Below are 25,681 nucleotides of genomic sequence, written 5' to 3' on the forward strand. Positions count from 1 at the left end.
CTCGTGAGGCTGCCAGGTATCCTGCTTGTGATTTATTTATCCATAAACAAAACTTCCAAATAACCTGCTCTATCCTGAAACACTTGTGAATTACTCAGTAGTATTCACAACTATTATTGCACTTTTCCTCGATAAAAACAGACTTGAATTAAATGCTGGTGATGATAGCAAGTAGTAGACAAAGCTTTTCAGAGTTATTTTCCAGTTATGTAGTTTAAAAAACACAAAAATATGTGTCTTGCAGCAAACCACTGAGCATTTAATCTGATGCTTCCAGAGTTTTCTTGTGACTGCTGGAAAGCGACATTTTTTCGACATTACAGGTCTCCAGGGGTGTGGCAGTGGTGGAAGGATTTTGCTGGCTGTGTTCTAAGTTTCTGGTTGGGGGAATCCCCCCGCTTTCAGATTTGTTCAGTTCAACATTAGACTGTTTCTGCCACTGATGCCATGATTCATCAATTTCTCAAATGCTGGGAGCATCCGCTAGATTTATCTCCTATGATACACTATTTCCCCCTCACTGCCTAAATCCCATGATGTATCACTGAAGTCCCATTACTGGAAGTGCATCATAGAAAATGGTGAGTAGAGAAGTCCTGATGCAATGGAAAGGTGCTATTCTGCAATTAAGGCCTGAAATACTTTGATCGGAATGATTCAAATGATGCTATGGTATTTCTAAATCAAAGTTCAGAATTTTTTCACAGTTATTTCAGTGAGATGAGTACAAATATGTAAATGATACAGATTTCCATTGGACTGATATTCTTATTTTTGCCCAAGTTAATCTGTTTTACAGCCAGAAGAGGGGCTGAAAAACTCCACTGGCACTTCTATCAGCTTCGTCACCTTTTCAAATTCAAATTAATCCAGAAGAATGCTGGAGTAGGTCTTTTCCTACTCAAATCACTTATTATTTTAATTGACTACATTGAAACTATTATTTGTATTCATGAATTTCAGCTTTAGTGATGAAAGGCCAAATTTTGATCTGTTTGGTGGTAAATACAGCTACGCCGGTGACTCTGTTGCAGGTGTTCTTCCTCTGTGGAGGTGTCGGTGAGCCTGGGTTTTCTTGCACAAATCAGGAACGCCAGCCACTCTCGCACTTCTAAAGACTCCTCTGTGCCTACCTGCTTCTAATTCAGCAGTTGAAGACCGCAGTCTCCATTTCAGAGAGCCTTTTGCTAGGCTGAAATAAATCAAGCTGGAGTTCAGTCAAGTAATTTATAGCCACTACAGTTCCCATGTTCTTCCTTCCCCTCCCCATTCCTTACTCACGCAAGTACACACATGATGAAGTAAAGAAGAATTTTAATCAGTATATGGGTATTACAAGGGATTCCTGTAACAGCGGCATTCATCTCCTCTTTCTGTCCTCAAGCCCTCAGGGAAGGAGGGTAGTAACACCCAGCGTGCTCATTTACCTGTTGAGGCTGAGACAGTGATCTGTTGTCCTCTTGGGTCATGTAGAGCTTTAACGTCAGTGAGGCCTGTGCAAAGGAGACTATTTTTATTGTTGCAGTTGAAAGAAGAACTTCTGCCACTAAAAAACTGAGTATTGTCTATCTTTTTGTTTTATTGTTCCCTAAAATTCCCACTGAAGACCAGCGGCTTTAGTCAATTAGGTACCTAGGGGGTCTCTGTCCACTTTGTCAGTTCTGCTCCAAAATTACACATGGTGCATTCTCTCTCAAGGAGAGTTTGTTTTCTTTCTAAATGAAGAATTATTCACCACAGCTTCCCAACATCATTTATTCAAACTCTCTTGAAACATATCGATTAGGATGTTCCAAGTGAGTGATTTGTAGCAGTGAATAAATCCCCCCTGGGGAACAAAGGTGTCTGCTGAACATGAGACTTGGAGAGTATCCCAATGCATTCTCAAGTGTACGAGGAAAAGATTAATTATATCTGCCCCCAAAATGGCTGTGGCTTGAAAGCTGGAACTGCACAGGGAGACTGTAATCACTATTGTCCTGTTGTGTTCTAGCAGAAAAGGATTTGATTTGGAGGAATAAAAAGGTTTTTAACTCACTTCAGCATTTCATTTCCTCTCCCTAGGAGTCCAGAAATTCCCACTCATCCTACATGTACCTGACTCTTTTGATACTGCTCTTATTGCACTTCTTGCACCTCCACAGGTACAGCTCCTGCTGCAAGTACCACTGCTGGCTCCGTGCACCTTACCACCTCCTCTGCTAGCAAGGCAGTTGTGGTAGTAGCAGCAGTAACAGAGGTGGTAGGAGGTGCAGCAGCGGCAAAGAACACCCCCATTGTCATTTTTTTTCTCAAAAATTTAGCCTAAAAATGTGAAGATGCTTTATAAGCAGGCCTAATTTGTAACTGGCACAGTAATTATTCTGTTAAGGTGTTTCAACAGGGACACGAAGTGTTGCAGCTCTGTGCACTTCCACAGTTTTCTGCAGCCCTGCAATTAGCAGAACATAAGCTGTTGAGTGGGTATCACCGTCACAAAGGCTACTCCAGGGAGTAAAGGGAAATTTAGATTTTAATCCTTTTTTCATCATAGTGAGATGCTGATGACACCCATTTCCAGTGAATTTTCAACTTTTTAACCACTAGCACAGTGCATGTTGATATACTACTTCTACATCCCGCAGAGGGCCTATTAATAAGTGTGGATGCTTTCCACAGCCAGGGCATTAAGCAATCCCAATTTGGCCACACTAGTTCCCCTTGCTGTTGCAGCGATCAAAGTCAGTAACGCTTTCTGCTCACTGAGATTTTGCTGGGAAAGAAGCTGCCTTATATAACATCACCTTAATTTTATGCCCTCACTCCCCAGCTTGCTTTTCTTGCTTGGGCTGTGAAAATATCGTATTTCTTTTGCACAGTGTCAAACTGCTAGTCAAGTCCCATGCCAATCTAGAATAGGCCTGGTCAGGAATTTTTCAATTAAATATTAATTAGAAAAGTCTACATTTGTCAAAACTGAAACTGACTGCTGAAGCAATTGTTTTTGACAGTCGTCCTCTTAAAAAAAATATTCTTGTAAAGAAAGTTTGGGAGTTGCCAAAGCATTGCACTGAAGTGTTGTTTTGTTTTGTTTTGTTTTGTTTTTTGTTTTGTTTTGTATTAATGGAGGCTGATTTTTCACTTAAAGAAACCTTTGATTTGAAATTAATCAATTTATATTGGGAATTGAAATAAAGGAATTCAAAACCCCCGATGTTTTAATTAATCCAACCAAATTTTCACATTTTCTATTTAGGAAGGGTTATTATTTGAGAGACATTTTTTCACTAGTCAGGACAGGAACATTTTTGAAAATGTTAGAGATGCTCACAAACAGGACAATTCTTTCTTCCTTTAGCTGGGAACTGTTCGGGACTCTCTGTGAACTCGTTCCTGGAGACCCCAGCAAGTTAAAAGAAGAATACAAACCTTTTATAATAATACTGATTTCCCACTTGCCTATAAACCACTAATTTTCTAGATTTAAAAGCTGTATTATCCTCTGGTATCCAATTTATCTTGTTTTCAAGCAGTTGGGCTGAAAAAACCCTGAGTGCTTCCACATGAATAGGGAAAACTGCTGTGGTATTACTAAAAATGGGAAAACAATTCAGAGGAAAAATCAGAGCTCAAGTTATAGAATGTGTAAATACTTGGGAAAAAACCCAAACCAATATTTAGAGAATACACTCAGAGTTCCTCTTGTACCCAAACCATGTTTGCCTGCTTTTTATGATGTGAACAAATACCCTAAATTTGGCTCTAATTAGCTGACTGCTGCTGATTCAGTAGGGTATACCTGGTTATTTTACATCAGAAAACAAGTGTTCCCTCACAGCAACTTATGTATTTAACTTAAAATAAATTTTAACAGAAGCTTTTTTAGGTTGTCAAAGCTTTTCACTTAATAAAACAAATATACTTGAATGGCAATAGTATGTACAAAGGCACTGGTTTGTACTGTTCTCTCTAAAGCAATATATGGTAGCTAGAAGCAAGTTGGTTATTCTAAGGATCTCTCAATGAGAAGAAAAAAATAATTTTTAGAAATATTGACAATTTAATCTCTTCTGTTACAGACATCTAGGCTACATCTCCTAATTAGCTCATTCCCTTTTGAGTACACCAGTAGACAAGTAGATGATTGAACTGAAGGAATGGGATCCTCTAGGCATAATGGGGAAGAAGAGCTAGGGCTTCGCTCAGGCAAGTAGTGCCAAACAGTCAAGGAGTATGCAGAGTATATATTATAAAAGCTGAGGTTTAAGGTAAACCAAAAAGAAATCTTGTATATGAGAACAGTAAGTTGCCACATAATTTACTCCTGTCTGTGCCTACAGCGACTGAGTGACCACAATCAAGTTTACTGAATATTATACCAAGGTATTTAGCCCTGATTGTACCTCAGCACATGAACTGTCTGGAAGGTTTCCTGTCTGGACAACTGGATGGGTCAGGGACGCAGAACTGAGTGATGCAGAGTGCCTGCTGCCCGAAGAGTTCTGCTTCAAAGATGAAGAAATTTTCCTGGTACTTCTTTCACAAGACAGGTATCTATTATTTGCATAGCTGCTTTCTAGGGTTGTTGAATCATAAATACATCTAGGAATTATTAGTCACCATTTACCATCCATTTACTCTTGTACTGGAAAAGCTATATAAACTGGTATTTTAAAATGAGAAAGTGAACAGTGAGAATTAAGCTTTACATGAGCTGTTGGATAAGAGGCAAAACTGAGCAGCTGTAGTGTACATCAAAGAGTAGGCAATTTCACCAGTGACCCAATAAAGTAGCCTAGATGTATGTCTGGTTTAACTCCATCTTAGCTACCATAAAGCCACAGTTTGGTAAGAAAGCAGCTTTATGCACTTGCATAGAATTTCCATCAGCCTCCAAGCACCTGAGATATGAATCACGTTCCCAAATAATCCTGAAAGGAAGATGAGTTTTGGTTTCCTATAACTGGTCATATAAACATAAAAACAAGTGCATAAGTGTTTGGTGGGGTTTTCTGCAGTTATACAGGAAATCACCAAGTGAGGATCTCGAGCAGAAGGTTTTTTTGAATCCCCCAGATGTCTCCAGTTTGAATTGTATACATTTCATATTAGATAGAATGAAAGGGCTACTTTTTTTGTTCGTTTTCCCCTCTTTTCTCTTTATGATGGGAGGAATGAAGGGCAAAGTTCTTAACACAGAATGAATAGCATCTCTTACTTGCATTTTTTGCTGCCATGAAGAATGAGGGAATGGTATAGGACTCATTTTTGCCTTATTTGCTTGATAGTCAAGAAGCTTTATACTGAGAATGGAGATGTCAAATTGCTATAGAACAAACTGAAGTAAACCGACTATTTCTATCAAAAGCCAGGCAATAGCTTGGACACACTACTTTTCTTAAATGAGTCAGGATTACTCCCGGGCAAATGCAGAGGACAGTGTACTCTGCTTGCTCAAGAGGATGACATATGCCATGATGCAGGAGTTTGCAGGTGCCCACCTTGTTTTCCTTTACAAAAGCAGTTTTGTCAGCTGTCTCAGCTTTTTCTGCTCCCTTCCTCTGTGCTCCATCCTCCCTTATGCTGCTTCATTGTCATTCAGTCAGAACTTATGCTTCATCTGCAGAGATATCTACTGTAGGTCTCTGGTGGCAGTCCATAGCCACTTGGGAAAAAGAAAGATGGTTTATGCTCTATCATGGCAGGAAATGGCAACTTGAGTCAGTGAGGTTTTAACAGACTGACCTCAGATTTCAGGACTAATCTTCAGTCCAGTTTCCTGCTGTAGCTGTGCCCTTCTAGTAGCTTAGCTCTGAAAGTCCATTAGTTCAAGTGAGTTTATGGAGGCTAAGCTGCAGTTAAGAGAATAATACTTTGGTCTTCAGCACCAAGTCAGATTCTGTCACCAGAATGACATGAAAGAGATTCAGTTTTTCATCCCATGCTAAACAGTGCACACCGTTGCTTGATCAAACATTTTCTTCAGTGACAGCTGACATTAATTACTCCATGAGCTTGCAGTTTACATGGGTTACTTTGGTAAGCTTACTTCGGGAAAGGTGGCAGGACAATGTTTTTTGCAAGAAAAAGCAACATCAAACCCCCAAATCTAGCACTGAACCTCAGATACCATAGCTTCTTGAAAACCTAAATTATCTGGAGCAACTAATCCATAATTCCCCAACTACCATTATACTAACCTAGATGCAAACTGAACATTAGCTTATTTTTATCAAATGGAGATTATAATTTTTTGATCTGATACTCAAAACATAAACCAAATGAAATAAGAAACTGCAATAGATGGAGAAGGTGAAGTAATATATAAACAGTTAATCATTCTTCAGACATGCTTGGCAAATTTTCCTGGTAAGAACGCTATTGCTCTGTAAGATAACTTAATAGACAGGCAGGACAGGAAAACCGGTTTGCTTCTAATGGCATTGCTATGGTGTAATGGGGCTGAGATGGCTATATTCAAGACAGATGCTATTATTTGTTCTAGTTTTACCATAAGTGACACTATGATATTTCCAAAATCAAGCCCAAAAGCCCATTAAAAATGTCTTGCTGGCTTGACTCATAACAAAATGTAGGAATTGGTTTTTTGAGTCCTGATGAATGGAGAAGCTTTCAGAACACTCAGCCTGATGATCCCCAGCTTTTATGGCAAAGTACAAGGCAAACTTAGCAGTTTAGTGATATGCTTTTATCACCTTTTCTCTTTTAATGCTGTGTCCTTTTCCACCTAAGCTATTGCAGCAATGGATAGAAATGTTGCTTCCCCATTTATTCATTTATTCCCACTTCTGAGCATTTGTGTCACTTTCATGGGAGGCTTAAAAAGGTTGGTTAGTCTGTTGGTCTTAGAGAAAGATACCAGCATGCTCTTTCACTGAAGAAATGTGTTATGTGCTCCAGGTGCAATCCTGGTAAAATTTAGTTCAGCATAAAACCCTCTCTCTTATTGCACTTTGGGTTTAACAGTGTCCCCTTACGGTAAGTGATTGGATTCCTCTAACAGACCACACTGGTTCTTTACCTGATTTGTCTTCCAGTGTTCAGCTTCACTGCTCCCTCGTATCTTAAAATCTGACAGTGTATAAGCACAACAGTCCTTTCAGGAAAAAACAGCAGTGCAGAGTTAACGTTTACATTAACTAATTAGAAAATCTGGTGATGAGAACACTTTCTCAGTGTGCCCAACTCTACATAGAAGGCAGCAGGCAACCCCGCTATGATTCACATCTGGCAGTGTGTCAGTAGATGAGCAAGAGGCATTTTAAGACTAAGTGTTCAGATTCCACTAAAGAACATAAGCTTTGAACTTTCTACAACAGCTGTTCACCACAACTTTAATGAATAGTTAATAAAGTTCCACTTGTGCCCAAGTCAGGCACCATACCCAGCTGATCGGAGACAAGTCAACAAACCGGAGAGGAAAAATGATCCAGTAGCTTGAGGGCTATCCTAAAATTTGAGAAGCCTAACTAAATTGTATTTATTGCCTCTTAGTAAGTTACTTCTTTCAATAGGAGTTGGAGACTACAGGTTGTGAAATGATGTGTTTCAGTTATCCATTAAAAAATAAGTTTTCCATTTCATGAAAGAGATCTATGATTTTAAAATCTTCCCAGTTTTGAATTGAGTACCTCCAGACTTGTGCACAGGTCACATCAAAGGGGCTGTAACTGTTGGCAGACACAAACCTAGGGGATGCAAGAGATGCAGGTGTAAGTCCCTTTTCTGCTCATTGTGAACTTAAACGTTGCTTTCTGAGTCCAGGTGAAAGAACAAGTGATTGACTTTTGGATGAGCAGAAAGGAGTCTTTTCTTTTTGACTAGACAGTCAAAAAGTTGAGCTTGGACTTGAGGCATGGATTTTTAAGATTCTGAAGCACTTGGACAAGAGGATAATGAGAGATACATAAGAAATGTAGATAACCAAAGAAAAAAATTGACTTGTAAATATTTGCTATTTGCGTTTCTCTAAGCTACTGTGTGGGGCCACAACAGTGGCCTTGTCTGCATTAAGGGAGCCCTGTCTGGAATTACCAAAGGTGTTGTACGTTATTTGTTTCAGTCCTGTGATGACTTTTAAAGAACAGCTTTCATCTCACATATATGACCCCTGTCATACTAATAATTTCACAAACTAGGGAAACATACAGACTCTTGTCCCTTACACGAGTCTCTGGAGCAGGGACTGACAGACAATTCAGAAACATCAAGCGGAATTTCCTAAATCCATCCACATTCTGCCCCCATCAGCGTGGGTCCTGACCCTAGGAAGTCATTTCCTTACAATCTTCTTTGACATCCCCATGGCATTTCAAAATTAAAAACAGTCTCTTTTCAGAAAGCAACAATTTCAAAGTTGTCTGACACAACTCCCAAAAGAGTTCATCTGCACCCAGACCAAATGCTGTATCAGAAGAAATGCTTAGAAAAGGTCTGTCTTCAGTGCACTCTCCATCCAGGTTCGGTGATTATCTTCAACCAGGTGAAGTTTCTGGAGACTTGATTATAGTGCAGATAGAAAAAAAGAGATAAACTATGGGGTAGAGGAGAAATGAATTTACTTGTTATGGGTTTAGGATAACCACATAGCTGCAGAACTTCTATGCAAGGATAAATAGCTTCTAGGATGTCTGGTTAGGTTGAACATCCACCTAATAATAATTGCAGATCTCTGAAGAGAACTTGTAAGGCTATTTGTTGCATGTAACATTTACTGTAGGTTTAGTTTCAGTGCCAGGTAGGCACCCAGACTTTGTTGGTTTTAATATGCTCCCTAATTACATTTTCCCATTTGTTTGAACAACAGTTCATGAGTTGAACCACCTTTTTTAGCTTTTTGTTCAGTTATTTGTTATATGTCAATCCTATTGCATATGACTGTATTTTCATAATGTAACAAAAAATATTAAACAAAAGCGTAACCCCCAAAGTTAAAACTGGAGCCCAATACAACTAGAACATCAGAAGAAAAAAAATCACACAGTTCACATGGGCACTATTAACGAGATGAGGAAACAAGAAAACCAGCCTGATGCTCCTTCTGCTTCTAGTACATTGTGGGGAGCTCTGCGTTCCCCAAAGCTGTCCCCGCTCCGTTGGCTTACAGGTACCAGAGCAGACAACTCTGGTTGCAAAGAGGCAATGAGCCTCGGGTTCGGGTTTTTTTTTGCCTCCTGGAAGGGAACAGCCTTGTGTGCAGTACATGGGCATCTGGATGAGACAGCTCAGAATGAACTCCCAAAGGCAGCACCCCAAGTATGAGGCTCTTTGGCAGCTTTAGTCAACTTAATTCCATGACATTGGTCCTTTGACTCCTGCTTTCTGGTGAGGTGTTTCTACCATGTGGTAACCCAAATCAAGTAGGTGTTGGGGTAGAAAACGAACTCTGTAGAAAGAAATGATTAGCTGTTAGGTGGATTAACTCTGTGAACTGCTTCACTGTGACCACTTACATGTGGCAAGGAGAGAGGAGCAGTAGTTTTGGCTTAGACTGGTGTAAGCTGCTGCACAACCAGGAGTTGTAATCCTGGTAATCAAGACAGTCCTTTACCCTGTTCCTTTCTGGGACTGAGAAACCCAGTGTGAACTGCAGAATGACTGAGATTTGCAGCCATGGCCCTCTCCTAGGTTTAGGACCCTGATTCATCCCTTTTAAAAACACATTAAGGACTAGGTAGGATGTGCTTTGAAAAAGGAAACCGTGGATTTGCTTTCTTGCTTTTATTCAATATTGCAAAGATTAAGTAATGTGGCTCTCACACTCTTTAGTGCTTAGAACAGGGCACAAATCAAGGTGTTGCTGCTCCCAGGTGAACATTGTAATGGTGGGTACTTTGCTGCCTCTCTGACTAATTACCCTTTATTTGTTTTACAGGGTTTTGGGTAGGATTTTGCAAAGCAGCATAGTGTCAATAGGAATAGTGGAGACCATTTCTCCCTTTGAATATCTTCAGGACACAAACCTGGTGATTAGAGCAGGCTTCCTCTGATGGGGAAGGGAAGGTCTGAATTCCCTCAGATTCACATGGGATGAACCCAAGTGTCTCACATCCTGGCCAGAGCAGTCCCTCCTGCTTTATTTTATGAAAGAAAAATTGAGAAAATGGCAACAGTTTTGGTGAGGGCAGGAAAGGTGAAACAACCACAAAACTTCCTTCTGACCAGCCTCCTTCTCTGGTTGTTTTGGAACGAGAGTTCATTTGTGTCTTGTGTTTTGTTATCAGCTCAGCTCTTTCAGGAAATGAGAAGCATACTCTCAGCACGTCTCCTGGACTGAGCTCCTCTGGGATTTCAGGCAGAAAACGTTCTGATGAGAGCTGGTTGTGATTTGGTTAGCTGGAAGCAGTTGCACACATGAGTACTAGGAACTCAAGGCACTTGACTGGGGAAATGTGGGTACCTAAGGGTGTGAGGGGAATAGGTTATTGTGGGTTCTTAGATACAGATGACTGAAGCCAACTAAGTCCTAGTTTAGATGCCTAATCTCTGTAGCAGACTGGGGCCAAGATGCACACAGCATCCACTGTCACCCCAGCTTGAGTAAAGAAGATGAACTTGTCCTTGCTACCTCTATGCTAGGGTAGTTCAACCTTGTCCTGGAAGGCTGCATGTAAAATGGAGCTTTAGAAAATGTTTAAATTAAGTGAAATATTTTAATTACATTTTTTGTTTCCCTTCTGTCTATAAACTATGTTTTCTTCAAGACGAATGGCAATAAGTAATGCCTCTGCCCCTAAAAATTTGGAGAACTTAGATTTGATCCCACAATGTACATTCAGACATTATTGAAATGGCCACTTTCTGTTTATCAGAGACTTTGTACTCAGGCCACCAGTGTTGCCAATAACTATGCTACAATAATATTTATGCATCTTCCATAAACAGAATTAATGAAAAATAATATTACGGATATTTCAGATGGTGGAAAATGGCATTTTTTTAAAAAACAATGAAACAAAATTGGTTTTTAAATGTTAAGGGCATTGATCAGGATACAATGAAATTTTGAATTATCTGTAAGAGCAACAGAACCTTTGGGAGACTTGCAGTTTGCTCAATAGTACCTTCTTCCTTAGCACCTTGGTCTTGTAATAGAAAGCATGCTGTCAGTAAGAAAGGTCTCCAGTAGATTTGCCACATAAAGCAAATCTAGGAATGTCATGAGCTTTCATTGCTATCAAAAGTTTTCTGCCTTCTTTCTCTTCATGTGCAGTTTTCCAGATCCAAAGAAAGCACTGCTTTGGAAAAGTTGATCTCCTTTCTATTCAGGAAGGTTGTCTGTTCTTACTTAGTCAGAGGAGTCTAACCTGTTTTGAGTGTGGGGTAGGATCAGAAAGGAGGAAAGGGAATAGAAGTGTTATCTAATTGTTAGTTCTAATCTCTTGTTAGCTCCAGATCAAGGAGATTTAGTTGAATGGCACATAGTTTTGAGTGCCTTAGGAAGAAATTCTAGTTGCGGATAGCAAAGGAAAACTCAACATGTTTTTTGTGGTTTTGTTGTTGTTGTTCTGTTGTTGTCCATATGTCACTATTTCTTGCACATAAAGAAATTATTTTAATTTTTAACACTTCATTCTAAAGCAGGACTTGGTATTACCTTTCTTAACATTTGGGCTGAAAAAACATCTCCTTATAAGTACTTATAAACACCTCAGATGCTACAAACATCTTCTAATAATCAAAAGCCATTAGAAATCAGGTTTTATTTTAAAAAGTGACTATAATGCATTTCTTCCATTCCCCTCAGTCCTTACTAGAAAATTCTTCAGTATCTCCTGCTTCTTTTTCTAGATCTTTAATGATGGATTTCTTTTTCCCACAACATGTTCCCCTACTGCCTTAAGTCTACACTGGCACCCATCTAGGCAGTTTACTGTTGGTGAGATACTGTTCTTTTCAGCCTTTCGCCCACTGGTGAATGCCTTTCTTCTCCTTGATGTTGCACTGGCAATTTAAGTTTGTTGAATAGACAGAAAAGTCTTTATCTCCTCTCCAAATTTTCTTCTCTGTTCTGTACCATAATCTTTCCGATCGCATTGTTCCCAACCTTTTAAACTTCAGTTATGATCAACACCTCTCTCCTTCATTTATCATCTTATCTGTTGCGAAATACTGTTGTTCATTTTTCTGAGCTCTAAAATCCCTCTCTCCTTACTATTTCCATAGCAAAAAGCCTCTCTCTGCCCCCTGACCTTTACTTTTCAGCGTCCTACTCTCCTATTCCATACTTCCAAGATTGTATCACTGTAGCCATTTAATTCACCTTTCTTCACTAATCCCCTTTTTTCTTCACTAACTAGCACCCAGACTCATGTTCTCACTTCAGTACCTTCATTGTTCTCTACCATTACAATTTCAACGTCTATTATGCCTGTTTATTGCCCTTTCACGCTTTAAAGATCCTTTTAACATCTCTGTGTTCTCTCAGTCTGTGCTGGTTATTACTTCTGCTCCTGAGATTTGTTCCTTTTCCTGGAAGATCTGGATAGCCAATTCTGAGGTGTACACACTCTCTAAAGTTTTCTGTAGACCATCCCTGTCAATAATTCGGTCTTCCTGCTCCCCAACTTCAGCAGCTCTTGACTCAGGATGTGAGCAGGGAAACAGCTGGAGAGCCAGGGGCAAAAGGCTCACAATGAATTTAAACGTGGCATAAAAAAGTTAGTTTGGAAGGGCTGTATGGAAGGCAATGAAACATTATTTAGCATCTCAATAGAAGATTCAACCCACTTACGTGAATAGGATAAACTTCTGTTTTCTGTGGAGCTGACACAAGCACTTCCTCCTGCAGGGAATTTTTTTGTAGTCTTGTGAAAAGAACTAGTCAAAATTAAACTGAACCACCTGCACATTTGGTCACAAAGTGAGATTTTTCAGATTTTTCTGCTAGGGTGAAGGCCTGTGTTCATGTTCATCATTCAGTTGTGTGGAAATGTAGGAAAGATTTTTTCCTTCTAATTATTGATTTGAACTAACACATTTCCTCACTGGGATAGACCTGTGGGCAAGCACTATGATACTTTTGTGGAGAATATTTTTTTATTCCCTCTTTCACAATGCAGTAGCACCAAACACCTTAAGAAAGTGTGTCTGCTCTTATTGTTAGAAATCATCCCTGGTCACTGACCCTCTATACCACTGCAGATCTACTTCTAACATTCCCATTCTCATTAATATTTTGGAAAAAGTTATAGATACCTCTCAAAGACAATCTGAATGTCTCAAAACTTCCCGAATTTTCTTTCTCTGGCTTCTCCCTAACTTATAGTCTTATTGCTATAATTGTACTATGACCAATTACTTCTGGGAAAAGACAACGGTTAGATATTCCTGCCAACGATATTCCATCTAAACCCACATCTGAAATTTTGATTTTGGGAAGTTGCAGATTAGATTAGAGTCCTAGCAAGAATAAACATATGCTCAGGAAACTTTCTGTCTGCCTTTGAGAAGCTTTGCTTACAAGGGGATAAAACCCACAGGTCCCTGCCAGCTGTAAGCATGGCAAGTCCCCACGGTCCTTCCACAGCATTGTCTTGCGAACCAGATGACAGTATTTCTTGTGCCTGTGTGTGACACCATGACAGCAGCAGAGCCAGGGAGGCTCAGGCACTCCAGCCTGGGTGGGATGTGGAATGCCTGATGCAGTAACCATCCTCTGGATGCTCAGAAAATAAGTGCTTATCACCTGGGCACCAGACCAGCTCAGTCTTGTCCCCACGTTTGTTGGGAGGGTCTGAGCTCCAGACTGGCCTTTAACAAATGGTGTATGCATACCTACAGCCTTGGGGTAGCCTTGGGGTAGCTGCCTTTTCTGATCAGGGAACTGTTTTCTGACACACATAGACAATACAACACGTTGCCCACTGCTATGTCACCCATGAACATCTTAGGAAGGAGATGTGGATAGAAATGTTTTCAATGTGCTAACAGTACCGACCTTTACATTTCCATTATACATCGCTCAGAAGTAGCGACAAAGCATTCAAAATCTCACACAGTCTGGAAGCCAAATTTAGATGGTTTCCGAATGGCTTTGTTTGAACAATACTTTTTTAAAAAAAAAAAAATGTAAAAAGTAAACTGAGGACATGTTATAACTGCATTTTTGGGTCAAGCATATCTGCCTGCTGATCACATCAGATGTTTGGTCATTGTTCAGCCACCATAAGTTTGGGCACAGACAGATTTTTTTTCCTAGGGAGGTCCCTGTCCTGAGATAGGGCTAAGCATTTTTCTCAGTGCATAGTAACAGGTAGGATGATAGCAAGAAGAATAAAGAATACAGCATGCTTATTGTCAGTTCAAACCTCTTCTTGGGTGTAAACCCAACTTTTTAGATGTGAGTGCAAAACCCTCATAAAGCAGCATGATCTGTTTCCATACAAGTCTGCAAGTGGATCAACACCTAGTTCATAACAGAACTGAACTCTTAAAAATAATCATCAGCCAATTCATCCTAGTGGCCCAGATTCTTCATTTCCTTGACAAATGTTTAATTTTCTCGTATGATTTGATTTTTCTTTTGAAGGTGACTCATGCAGCAACAAATCAAAACGATAGACGTTTTTGTTTGTCCTGTGCAATCTCATGTAGGTGAACCAAAACATTTGCATAGTTATTACTGTTGGAACTCTGCTCTTCTAGACTAATAGCTAAATTTCTAAATTAATATTTTGTTTGTTTATCTAGTCCTACAAGATGCCAAGATGGAGAAGCACTTATAAGTAACTTACAGAAGAGTTTCCTGAAAAAGCCATTTTGTCTGAAAAGAGAAATTATACTGATACTGAAGCTTTTTTGTATCCAAATCAACATGGAAATGTATTTTGGTGAAAGAGAAAACAATTGAGACACTTTTAGCGCGCACACACACTCTCCCCCCAATTTATGTCAGTAAGTCTTTCCTTACACACATGTTCTGATGCGTTTTGCAGCCACTATTCACAGCAAGGATCGCACTGCGTCACAGCACTGAAACTCAAGCGGCAGTTTTCTTCAGATATTAGCGGAACCTTGAATGTTCCTTGGCAAGGGATCTCCTTTACATAAACAGGAGTGAGAGGATGCTCATGAAGTAGTCACACAGCCTACTGCATTCATACTCCAGAGAGCTCCAGATGAAGTTATGAAGGGGAAGATCTGGAGAGGGGTTCTGTGATGGGAAAGAGTGCTGCTGCCATGGCATTTGAGACCCCTTTCTTCACAAGATACAAAGATTTTGCATACTGAGTGTTCCCTCCATCTTCTGATGTCTGTTTGATCTAAAGAGCATTACTGGAACAAATACTTAAAGGTGAGGGAGATAAGTGTGTCAGGTGGATAAATGGAAGGGAGGAAGGCCAATTTAATATGGATGATTGCACCAGAACAAATGGGGAATAAGCTGTCTTTGAATAAATGTAGCTGGAAGTGAGGAAAAGGTTTTCAACAGGAGCTCTGGAACAGCCTTTGAGTAAGAATAGATGTAAAAAAAAACCTCCTGCTTTTAATCTTAACTTGATCCAGAAAAGGAAGGAAAGGTAAGAACGAGTTGCTGGAAACAGCCGGAGATGGGATGCAATTAGCCAGGGTGTTCCCTCCAGCCTGTGTTCTTATTTTCCAGTGTTCCTAAAACTACTATTAAGCCACCTGCTGGAATTGGCCATACTAATGATAAGCAGTCTAATCCAGAATGCTGCTGAGCGCACACTGCCAGCCTGGTTCGATAGCAGTTGATTTGCTTGGCACTCGGCTGGATACACTCTGTACCTCACAGGACAGGGCTCCAGCACAATTTAAAACAGTCTCTCACCTACATAGCTTGGGGTTTAACATAGGGAAAAAAAAAAAAAAAAAAAGAAAGTCTGCTGTATGAATAGTATCCAACTCAGTTTTAAAACATAAAATACTGTCTTTAGGTGATCCCAGCTAGTACCTCACAGCATGGGGTGCAGTCAAAGTCAAGGTGCTGTGGCATTCAGTCCCCTTGTTGCGTACGATCTGAGAGTCCGGCAGAAGTTTCTAATTAACAGAGCCTAAATAGAGCCTTGCAATCACATTTGAAATATGACTGATGGCAAGCATTGCATGTTAGAAGTTTCTGCCATAGAATTCCATTCAAGTTAATGGAAAAATGCCTTACACATTAGTAGCAATTAAATTATTTGGAGTTTTGAAACCTCTAGGAACCTTAAACCAACCAAATCCCATCTAGAGCTGGGTCTGCAATAAATTACACTTTCAGACAAATTTAGTCTTCTTACATTACAGTTATTTTAGATCACATTTACTTGAAGAGACGACCCCCCCCCAAAAAAAAAAAAACACAACCAAAACAAAAAAAAAACAAGGGGGGGACATACAGTAATTTACCTCTTTTAATTAAGAAATAAACTACATTGCATTTACTTGGGCCATCAGCACACTTCCGATATTTACTGGAGAAGTTGATTGGTGGTAACTTATGCCACAGCCCATGGATGTGTTCTCTCACCATGGTAAGCAGAAGACAATTAATTCGAAGTATCTCAGGATAAATTACAAAGAGCTATATATAAGCATATATAAAGTATATGCTGATATAGACTGATTAAAGCATCTCCCATAGACCAAGCTCTGATCAAGCCCAAGAATGCAGTCTTGTTAAAATTCAGAGTAATTTGGGGTTAGAAAATGTATTCTGCATTCTATACTAGAATTAGGCATAAGTTGACTAGTTAGTCCACTCTGTTATTACCTGTAAAAACATTTTGTTGTGTGTGTATTATAACTGTGATCTTACAGGATCTTTTATCATAAAAACTAACAAACCAAAAGAAATGCAGATAGAATTTTTTTACACCTTATTTGGTAAAGCTAGGACATCTGTTATTTACTGTATTGAAGTTACCTCCTTTTATGAGGATGGCAGATTTACAGGTAATGGTTTAATGGATCACAAAAATCCCCGACTATTTTAAAGAACCAATGAGCTGAATGTCAGGAGATACATGCAGAAGGTATCATGCCACCTGCTACATGCTTCCATTTTCTCCTTCTCATTTTTTAAATGTAGGGCTACATTGCTCAACCATCCAAAGTCTTCATATTCTTGAAGTTTTTTGCTTACTGAGGATTTTTTTTCCTAATATGGCCATAACTAATACTTTTCATATTGATATTCATGTTACATGTTCAAGGGAACAGCGTAATTATATTGGATGGGTTTTGCTCTGGTCATCTTCAGAATGTCAAAGAATGTTTGATTGAAAAGACTGACTTTTCAAAAGATCAGCTGCAAATTCCCAGTTTTGTCCTGGAGACTTCCTGGATCTGGAGATTTTCTGGATCTTAAGCTCTCTCTGATGTTTTATATAACAGCATTACTTTGGTAAAAAGGAAGCTGTCAAGTGGAGTGGGACACAAGATTCTTAACATTAAATTTTGACCCTTGAAATCAACAAGAATTTGGAATTTTGCCCCTCATATTTGATTTCCGCATCTGCCACTGTTTTACTGTGTGATCCTGTAATTGTTTAATTTATATGTATCTGAATTTCTTTTCTGTGATATAGCAGTGCTGTTGCCCCAGCACGCAGAGGTGATGTGATTGAAAAGTGAGCTTGTAGAAAAGATGGCATGATGGGACAATTATCTTAAAACACTAGGTCTAAATCCTAGAAATCTGGAAAGCTAGTAGCAGCCTTTTCATAATGTGTTCTGTATCTCAGTGCTTACTAAATTGTCTAGATTCTCAAGATAATAATAACATGAAAGATAGTTACCTCCTCCTCTACTGTTTTGAACTTTCTGGATTCTCTATTTTCTTAAAAAAATCCTGAAATGTCACGTGCTTTTACACATCGTATGAAACCAGGTCACAGTATTTGTCACAGCATTATATGCCTGACCAAGAAAAGCAGTAGAAGCAAAGCCATACAAGGTATATAATTTTCCTATTATATCATGCACATAGAAATACGAGCCATTCCCCTTTCCTAAACTTTACACTTTCTTAGTTAATATGCTTAAACAATTCTCTCTCCTGTTATGTATGAAAGAAATGAATTGAACATAAATAATATCCACCTCATCCCACAGATTTGACAGATTATTAATAATAATAAACACATGAAGGACTTGAACGAACTCAATATAATTAAAGCCATTCAATATGAGTTATGCTAAATACAAAATTTAAAACTATATATTTCTTTGATCAGTATGAGATGGTTATAAATTAATATTTTATGTAAGATTACCAATTTGATGGCTAAAGTTGATGGCTATATTGTTAACTGAAATATGTTGACTTCTGTTAGTACGCACAACATTGTGATTGTAGAATCAGCATGGCAAAAATCAACATGATAAACATTAAATGTATTAAAACCTGATAAATCTTGGTCTGAAATTAAAAATGAGGAATAATTATTAAGCAGGTGTGTTTCTAACTGGATCCTTCAGGAATATGTTCTTTTATACTACTTAACAACCTTCCCCTCTACTATGAACAAAACAAAGAACTACAAAAAATCACCAACACTACTGTTTGTAGTAGGCAAATATCAAGGGAACAATATAAACTATCAAGGGTAAATCACTGACTTAAGGTGATCTGGATCCATTGGTAAGTAAATCACAGCAAACATGGATTTACTTTGGTTGAATCGAATATCATACACCTAGGAAAGGATGCAGGCCAAAATCAGAGGCTGGAGACGATATCCTGGAGACATGTGATGCATCTGTACTGGAAAGCCAAGCAATTCCAGGGCTTGTTCTCTGGCTCTGATGCCAAATGGCCAATTTAGTTATATTCATATAATTAGACTGACCGGCTCTGGGTAACAGGACAGCCTCATACAAGCATTTTATTGGGAATGGTTCCTGGACTGTTGTAGTTTTCCAGCCAGGTCTGGGGCCATTCTAATGATTTAGTGCATAGATGATCAAGTTCTGGTGCTCAAGCTCAGGGTTTTATTTTACAGAGATAGAACCTGGGACTCTTGACAACAGCTGAGAGTCACGGCAAGTAAACAAAGTGCTCAGTGCAATCCTGCACCCAAAAGAGCTGTGCTACCTTGGCTACATAAAGGCAAAATCTCAGACAGATTAGACAGCCATGTGGAATCCATGTTACTTCTGTATTTTTCACTGACTGCTATTGAAACAACAGTTGTGATGTCCTTAGATGAAGAGGGTTATTGATCAATTGAGGCAGGTTTAAGAACAGCTAAGGCAACGGTTGGAGTATGGAACATATTTCATGTTAAGTGCCTTCAGGAGCCCTCTAGCTTAAAAATAGAAAAACTTCAGGAGTGGATTTCTGTTTCTCAGTAGCCTACACTGCAGGATGCAAGATGACATACAGACAGTAGAGGTAAAATAAGGTCATTTTCTTGCACAGGACTCAGTGCTGCTTTAACTAGATTTTTCAAGTGTCCAACCTCTGTCAGGTATCTCTACCCTACATTGCCATTTACAGTGCAGACATAGGCTTTGAGACAGATACTCCATATGGGATGGTTCTTCTGCAGAGGGAGCTCAGGACAAATCCAATGAACAGTCAGATTTCTGTACAGTGAATCACTGTATACTGAGTCACTGGCCAGTGCCCAGTCCTACATGAGCTATCAACTCAAAGCTGCTTCTTTCATAACCTCATAATTTATGAAGTTGCTGCATTCATTACATAGAAGTATTCTCTCTATCCTTTTCAAGACCCTCACCACACCAGTACTAAATTTTTTTGTGGTGGGTCTATGACTTGATTTTACATATCAAATAATCACAGAATGAATTTGAAAACATCATAGTCTATTCCAGTCAGCACAATGCTTACCATACAGCTGAGACTCTGATTATTATTATCATCTGGGGTTTTTACATTGTGAAGATCAGCAAGGGTTTATACAAATATTTGGACACATACATAAAATAGTGAAAAAATGCTACAAATTAGACTCCAGATTATCAGATATCAATCTGTATTGATTAGATTATCAGACCACTATATGACAACTCCATGCCAACACACTAGTTTAAGAGTTAAACATCAAAATAATTTCTGGATATATTTTCAAACCATTCTATCTGAATGATAAAATAACTTATACATCTCACTCCTCTCTTCCCAGACCCATCTTGAAAGCTATGAAGTACCTGATTAATATTTTAGGACTTTGTAATTTCTGAAGATAATAGGACTGGGACATAAAAGTACTTTTTGGACACTGAGTAATTAGGACCACACTTCCCACCTACATTCATTATAAGAAAGCTACTTGTGAAGCCCTTGTACAGGAAGTTATTACTCACTGTTCTTGATTTTCATATGATGCAAATCATTGACAAGTCAGCATCTGTACTACCCAAAGGTCTGGTGCAATGTGAGTATCGGAGAGCATGTACTGCCTGAAGTTCTGTCATAACAAGATGGATTGGATAAGAAATTCCTTACTCCAGAAGGTTGTTCTCTATTATATATATGATAAACAGTAACAATGGTATTAAAAATTTACTATATATTTCTTCTCTGTAAGGGTGGTGAGGCACTGGAACAGGTTGCCCAGAGCAGCTGTGGATGCCCCATCCCTGGCAGTGTTCAAGGCCAGGCTGGATGGGGCTTTGAGCAACCTGGTCTAGTGGAAGGTGTCCCTGCCCGTGGCAGGGGGTTGGAACTAGCTGATCTTTAAGGTCCCTTCCAACCCAAATCATCCCATGATTCTATGATTTCCCTCTAACTTAGGCTTTTAGGACATCAGTGTGCATATAGTGATAGCAGCTGGCCAGTGGTACTGTGAGAAAGGTAAGGACTTCCTGCAGCTCCTTGCTGCGGCTGCGATATCCCTGGGACACATTGCCTCTTGGGGGTGCCCAGTGTTTCGAGCTCTCTCGTTTGAAAGCTGTCTGAACTACAGTAGGCATAAAAATGCTGTGCCAAGGATAGCATGAGAGCTGTCATGTATGATTCCTGTGGTTTAATTGCCTTATCTCATAAGATTATTTTACTGAAACTGACAAGAGTTGCTTTTAAATGAAGACATTGTTACAGCATACCACAGCACAGCAAAACAGCACAGCAAAGCCATATTCAGCCTTCCTAAAACAGTAAGACCAAGTCTTGCTTGGACTCGCACTTAACTAAAACTACAGAGCAAGGTGGCATAATCAGTTGACTTTTACAGCAGGGAGCCGTGACAGAGCGGCAGTCTTCCTTTAAAGGCAGCATCACTCTAGTATACTCTCTGCTAGTCTGTAAGTATAGAGTTAGGGCTATACAGAGTGGTCCAGCTTCCAATCTCTCTCGCATTTCACCAAGCACAGGGCTGGCATCACTGGAGAGAGCAGCCAAGCTGCTTTAAGTGAAGCTGCTTTGGTAGCAGAAGCTGCATATCTGTGTTAATGCATCACTCACTAATTTACTCCCTCTCTCACTGAAGAAACTAGGCTAGATGTATAGTATTTTTGCATGCAGAAAGATTATACAGTGCAGATGTAGTGTTTAAGATGTCTGAGTGTCTTTAAGTAATACTTAATGCTTGGCTTTAGGATTTAAGATTTTATTAATTTTTTGTTTCTATTCCACCTCCCCACCTGTTATTCCCCACATACATTCTGTCTAGAAATGTACTGATTTCTAAGAACATACTACCATTTGCTTACAAAGTAAATAATGTATGAAAAATTCGATTGTATGAAAGGTAAGAAGCATTTAATTAATATTTTATAAACAAGGAACTTAAAGGCAAAGCTGTCACTCAAAAGTTACATGAAGATATGACAGAATCAACCTTGCAATACTTTTATTCTTTTTTTAAAATTTAAGCCCAGATTCATTAATATACCAGAACAGCACAAATTATTCAAAGCATACCCATCATTTAAAATGAGTTTACATCTATTTTGCATCACTGCAGCAGTGCAAAACAGATAAAGCATGCTAGGGAATCAAGCCCCTGTGTTGGTTTGGAGGACCCATGTTTATTCAAGGCGCAAGTCAGATGGTGGCTGGGCAGGAGAAGCAGTGTAGGCCCCGAGTTCAGCTGTTTGTGTGCTTCTAAGCGTTCCCCTAGGTTTTTTGCCACCGTCACACTGCATGGCTGCTTCCTTTGTGCATGTTAAGAGACAGCAGCAGCGCTAAGGGAAACCTTCTGAGAGCAGATACCCAACTTTGAGTCGAAACAGAAAATCTTTGCAGAAAAGATCTCTCTGAACTGGTTAACCTGCTGGAGGACTGGAGTCAGATGTGCATGCAGCTCCCTGTCTCAGACCCACTATAGCCAAGACCTGAAGAGGTGCTGAGCTGAAGGGCTGAGCTCCTTTGGAGGGTGCAGTAAGCCCCCCAGGAGTCAGCAGTGAAGCTACTACTCACACAAGCCTACTTGCAGCCTGTATAGTTATAGACATTAGCTACAATCATTAATAGATAAACTTAATTACAACTTCATCTATTCATTTGTTTTTATACCCTACGCACAAGCTTTTAATTACTTAACAATATGGAAAGTTTGATTGCATTACTTCATTATTAAGACTACTTAGGAGAAAGAATAAGCCAACAGAAATGCCAAATTTCTTGAAGGATTTATTTTTTAACTAATTTTAACTCAAGCCAATTAGCACATGAATTTTATGTTCTTAAAAAATTTGTTCTGTGTGCACAGAGTAAGCACTACAAGTATGGTTAGGATGTATTTTTCATTAAAAAAGCTGAAGCTGAGACCTTGGTACAAGTGCAAAATAAATCTCTACCTGACATCATGGAGACATGATCAGGAGGAAGCTAATGGAACTGTGATGAACATCTCTGTAAGAGCTAATACTGTATCACGTAGTACACTTCTAGCACAGTCCTAAGTACCTCCATATGTTTCATAGTTGCAGGCAAGCGTGTGAAGCATACAAGAAAGAAAGTGCTATTTAAAAGATACTAGGATTGTAAAATTTATTCAAGCTAACATATTTTCTGTGAAGGGAATTTTATAGATTATATATATATATATATATATGGTTTGCCACAGATATATATACACACACATATATAAACACATATATGCCACTCATAAGTGGAAAATCATTCCCATATTTAGTTTGAAACTGGCTTAAGTCTGAGACTGGCTGACGTCCCTCCTATCCTGTCTTCATAATGATACCACTCAGCCTCTTCTTCTTTTAGTCTTTAGGGAGATGCTGATTACTGCATCTGAGGTTCCCAGCGTTTTATTTTTTGTGAAGGATTTCACAACTCACGTGGGTTTCTACTGTTCTCCACTTGTCCACATTCTGCTGTGGATTGCATTGCTCCAAATTGTGTCTGCTGCTGATTTCAAACTCTGAGAACTTCTGGGTCTTTGGGTCCAGGCTGTGCTTTTGTGGTTCTCTGGTCTCTTATTCCTCTATTATTTTTGTGAGGAAATCAAAGCAGGGCTGAGGTGAGATCAGGGGAGCTTTCTGCAATGTTGGTCTGATCAGTACTAGTGCTCCTCATGCATGATGTGAACTAAGTAGTACTCTTGGGGAGAAGAACTTCTGTCACAGCTCCTTCCAGATCAGTTAAGATTTTATGGGGCATTTAAACTTTACTTTTGCAACTATGCTCATCCTTATAATGAACAATCACACAGAGCAATTAAAAGTGATGCTAATTCAATGGTACCGAGTTCATAGATATATGCCCCTTGACATATAACTTGCACTTTTTATTTAGTGTACTTCTTGGAAATGAAGAATTGCAGTTTGAAAATAAAACATTTCATCTTTTTTTCAGGGTAGGTAGAAAACTGTATTAGCATAGGGAATTTTTCACCTAGTTGTCAGTCAGATTTCAATTCAAATCAATAGAGCAGGGAGTTAATTTTCAACAGACAGCTTTTCAGTAGCCTTCTTGAAATGAGTTCATGGGTTCAGGGCAATTCTTTATGCACAAACATCCATGTTGCATAACAAGAAAAAGCATGACTATTCTTATCTGTAGATTTCAATGTAAAAAACGAGGAGTGCATATGGCTTTACACCCCTAGGCAGAACTCTCAACTCAGTGACAAATAAAATGAAGGGACTTGAACTGCCAGTGCTGTACCTGCTCTGGTGTGAGAGGACACTCCGAATGCTTTGTACAGACACAGTATGTGCTCCTTGTCACATAAGAAAGCTAAGGAGCACTGAATGAAATTATCAGGCAGCAGGTTCACAGCAAACAAAAGGAAGTACTTTTTCACACAAAACATAATTAAATCGTGGTGCTCACTGCCACAGAATGTGGTTGAGACCAAGGTATAAATGCATGAAAAAAAAAGGGAGTAGAGAAATTCAAGGGCTTATTAAATATGATGATCTGGGAGTAAACCCCAGTTTAAGAAATCCCTGTACTACAGTTTGCTGGAACTTGAAAGGATATACCAGGAAAAGATTGCTGTATACCAATCCTGTTTCTTCCGTTTTTCTCCCTTCAGCATCTGCTAATGACTGTAGTCAGAGCCAGGATATTGGACTAGATGTTCAACTCACTATAGCAAATTTTTTGATCGTATGCTTTTAATCAAATTACGTTCTTATTTTGGCTACTTAAAAGGATCCAAGGCCCTGATGGAAAAGGCATTTAAATGTCTAATGCTCGTGTATTTTAGGGAGGTAAGTACTTGTGTGTATCATAGCCTTTGCATCTTAGGCCGTAAACTTATTGGGGTGGGGCACATGTATATTTTATTAGGATTTGCTTATTGTGGATATGAACTAAAATAAAACTACACATTTGACAAAAGTGGTAACAATGTGTAACACTGTTTCTCTGTAACGGTTAAATAATTTGTTTGCCTAATGGCTTGTGCCACAGGAAAATTCCCTACTGATTTACGTAAGGATGATGACACCAGCATCCACCGATATGAAAAAGAATTAACTTCCTTTGTAGAACTCCCCACACTTGCAGTGCATGAATATAACATTTGTAGAAAGCTATTTATCACCTGTTACCCATAACAGTATTGCCAGACGATACGTAACTTGCTTACATTTACCTAGCAGGGTATTCGAGATTTCATCCATTTTGCAAAAGCATCTGGCTGCAAACCTATGACACACATTGGTGAAAATCCAGATAGAGGATTGAAGAAACCAAATACCGAAAATCCTCAATTTTACCCCTGCCAGTGCTAAGCCTGACGTGCGGGTAAGGTTTCCTCCTAAATCAACAAGAGGTAGCTGTCAATTGTGCAACACGGGGCTGACAGCTGAAGCAGCCAGGCAAGCCCCTCTGTAACTGCCGGCGGGTGCATCCCAAGGCGAGGTGAAGAACCGCAGGAGCCGCACACGGCGGGCTGCGGGCGCCGGGCAGCATTACCGCATCCCCGCAGCACCGGCGGCGGCGGCAGCGGGTGTTTCCCCGGGCTCAGGGAAGCCCCGCGCTGCTCGGGGCCCGGCGCCGCGCTGTCCCGCGCCCCCCGGCACCGGCACCGGCACCGGCACCGGCAGCGGGGGCAGCCCCTGCCCCGCCGGACCCGCCCGGCCACCTGCCCCCCCGCCGGCATTTCCCGGGGAGGGGTGGGAGGAGGCCGGGGCAGCGGGATGGCGGTGCCGCAGGGCTCGGCGGGCGGGGGAGGCTGGGTGCGCCGGTGCTCGCGGTGGGGGCGGCCCCGCCACCTCCCCCGGCCGCCACGGCGGGGGGTCCCTGGCCCCGGCCCGGCCCGGTGGGGGCAGCCGAGAAAGGGGGCCGGGGGCA

The 25,681-nt window shown here is 40.0% G+C and overlaps 1 protein-coding gene across 2 annotated transcripts in view; it reads right to left on the reverse strand.

The window, feature by feature from the left end:
- RGS17 (regulator of G protein signaling 17) overlaps window positions 1-25,681 on the reverse strand; it is a 76,272-nt gene that overhangs the window by 49,688 nt on the left and 903 nt on the right. The window lies entirely within an intron of this gene.

This window comes from Falco biarmicus, chromosome 6, assembly GCF_023638135.1.
Source record: "Falco biarmicus isolate bFalBia1 chromosome 6, bFalBia1.pri, whole genome shotgun sequence".
Classification (NCBI taxonomy): domain Eukaryota; kingdom Metazoa; phylum Chordata; class Aves; order Falconiformes; family Falconidae; genus Falco; species Falco biarmicus.